Genomic DNA, 3,376 nt, shown 5'->3' on the forward strand with positions numbered 1-3,376 from the left:
ACCCTCCCCATCATGGAATGTTTACTTAAATAAACAGAAAACGGGAATAAACTAAATAAACATTCACATAGAAATAATTAGAAAATCAACAGACCTGCTGAATCTATTTTCTATGAAGTCTCGAAAGTTGGATTTTAGATTGTAAATATACCATTTGCTGTAAAGCTCTTCAGCTTGGTCATGTTGTTCTTGTTCTGTACTTTAATGTCGGATTTTGTTCTGAATATCAACATAATTAACTCGTATCAGTGTCCTTATAATGACACTCATGCAAGCGCGCACTACACATGCACAAGCACCTCTATTATGTTCTATCATAATTTTGTAACTATAACCCCCCACCAATTGGCCAATCCTGGCTATGCTATTGCTGGTCCATGGGACGTATCATCTGCACTTTGTGTGAATTCTTAGTTCTTTAATTACAGTATGTTTTGATTAATAAATCGCCTGAAATATTTTGTAATTTACACTAAACGTTTTATTCTGTACAAACGAAGCTGTAAAGAAATGTGACGCATCATTTCGTGTTCCGGTTTCAATGCGTACACCACATTTTATCTCACTGCTTCACAGCAAGCATCATTGTGACTCCTCCTCCCCTGTTAGTGCCTGATGTTAGGAGGACTGACTCTCAACACCATGGAGTACTTGAGAAAGGAACTGGAGGAAACGGTACGCCAAGTGAATCTGACTACCAATAAAAGTTGTGCACTCCGACCTAACAAATTTTGTATGTGGAGCTTGATATTACCCAATATTTTCTGTTTACTGTAGCATTAATTTTTGTAGTATGTGTAGAAGAGGCTGTATTAGTAGAAGTTCAAAGGAGTCTTGATTGATTGAATGTTTTTTGAAGAAAAAAATTGTGTAAAAAAGCAACCAATACGAGGCCAAATATTATTATGAGTGTTCAATGAAAGTGTCCAAAAATATCTTCCCAAATATGCTTGCTGTTTGATTTAGAATTTGAGAAAGAGTGCATTGTAGTTTATATAATTACAATTAATTTTTGACAGATGGCAAACATTAGCGACAGCAGGGACAACACATTATTTCTGCTAGAAGAAGAGGCTGCTTCATTTTTATTATGTATTTTTTTTCTATTTCATCATCTGTTGAAACAGAGCGTACAAATTTATAGTACTTAGTGCCAGCTGAACACAAAAATAAACTCACGTGTGAATGTTAAAACTGGTGTTGTTGGCTTGGCAAATGAAGAATAAAGTCACACCCATACCAGTATTCTAGTCAAAGTATCAGTGCGCATACTTTAAAACAACAAAACATCTGTAATGCTTTCTGTCTGTATTAATAATACTTCTACTTTGATACTAGTTTTATTTTAGTTGTAAATAAAGAAGAGAATGTGAACATAGGATAAGTACGAGTTGACATTTATTTTGTAAATGTCTCCGTTGTAATAAGAACTAGTGTTGTTTATCGTGATACTGAATGAAATGTTAGCTAAATAATTTACAGTGATACATTTTATTTGTATATATTGCCTTTATGATTTTTGACATGCATTTTGTAAATGCCACATGCTGTTATAATTAGTTTCTTTTCATTTATATTATATAGAAAAAAATGCAATTTTAACATAAATTTCGTCATTCCAGTGTAGATCTACATTGTTGAATTTATACGAAGTTGATCAGACACTTGTCACATGGCCATAGGTCCAGGCATGCTCCTCAAGAAAGACTTGCCAAGTCTTGCAAATCATCAGGGGGCGGGTATTCTTACAGAGAAGTTCAAGCATGTATTTTTAAATGTTAAAACACAGGTTTAATAAAATCTTAAATTACTGATGTTTCGTACTTGTTTGTAAAAATGACCTTTAGTTCATATTCACATCATAAGCAGAAACCCGCTGAAATAAGTTGAAATCCTCACGTGAAAATTACGGGCCCAGTTATTATTACAAAACAATACAACTAAATTACAAAGTAAACCCAAAAAGGCAAAAATACAGAACTATTTTGAGAGAGAAAATCACTCTAATATCAGACACGCATCCTAATGCTTCACCAAGCGTCTGTAAAGAGTTTTGGTTGTTGCACTGCAGTCTTGAGTTCATCATAGTTTTGGAACCGCTTGATCTTCAGAAATTTCTCAAGGTTCGAACAAAGGATGATTTTCACGGCTCTATGATTTTGTTTTGATAGGTTCCGAATCGCCACCATGTTTACTCACTGCACCCACCACACATAGCCATCTCCTGGTGGAGAATGGTGGTGTATAGTCTTCCTTCCCCTTATGACTGTTTATCGAAGCGCACACGAGGAAACGACCAATGGAACCTGGGTGGTTTCCATTGGATCCCGCCTCGTAAATGCTTGGTAAAAAAATGTTCGTATTCACTAATTGTTCTGTTCGTCTTTGTATGTTTAATCGTAATATACTGTCATTTTCGATTTCCTTTGTAATCGTTTACATTCAAAGACGTATACTGAATTTGAATTTAAAGCTCCTTTTTAATAACCTAAGATCTTCAATCATTTTTACAAAATTCATTACTTTTCAACATTCCTCTGCGAATTCTGGCATATTATCTTCTCGAAATAGCTTTAGCAATATTGATTCGTCATGTGAATGTTGACACTTACTCGGCGTAACGATAAGTGTAATCGAAAAACAGTAAATAAAATGTCGTATTGAGAACTATATGCTTATTTTAATAATTTTGGGAAAGGATATAAAACTTCAAAACCTGGAAATATTGTACCTACTTCTAAATGTGTAACACTGCAAATATTCTGATCGAGACCGAACTAAACTATTGCCCGTTGTTTGCCACGTTACTTTCAAAAATAATATTCTCTGTCTGTATGAAATGCCTGATATCCCCATCAGAATGCTACTTAACAGTTCAATTATGGCGCATTATAATACTTAAATTTCGATGCACTTGGCAAGTCTTAATGTAATGATGCTATATGGGGTTCCTTGGACCGTATTCTTAGATTTTTGAAATTTTTGTGGTATTTAGTATTATGTAAGAAATACGTGTACTAGAATCTGTAAAACTATTTTAATTATATATATAACAGATTCAGTAACACTAATAGAAATTTGGTTATTTCCAGAACTTCCACTCAATGTTGAAAGAAAAATGTTGCTTCATGTTCATTCTTCTCTAGGTTTATATTTAGCCTATATAATTTTCTTAATGCTTTCTTTACAGGATGTGCATTCAATTTTTGTTGCAAATCGTCACCACAGCACCTCGATATTTGATATTTTTAATATCTTGGACATTCGATGTTTCAACTTTAAAAGTGAGAATGCGTAGAGGTTGGAATATTTTTCACGGCGTCGGGTTGGCAGCGCTAAGTAACACTAGTCTAACTCCTCCTGCATCGCATTTGTG

Source organism: Anabrus simplex, chromosome 8 (genome assembly GCF_040414725.1).
Source record: "Anabrus simplex isolate iqAnaSimp1 chromosome 8, ASM4041472v1, whole genome shotgun sequence".
NCBI classification, from domain to species: domain Eukaryota; kingdom Metazoa; phylum Arthropoda; class Insecta; order Orthoptera; family Tettigoniidae; genus Anabrus; species Anabrus simplex.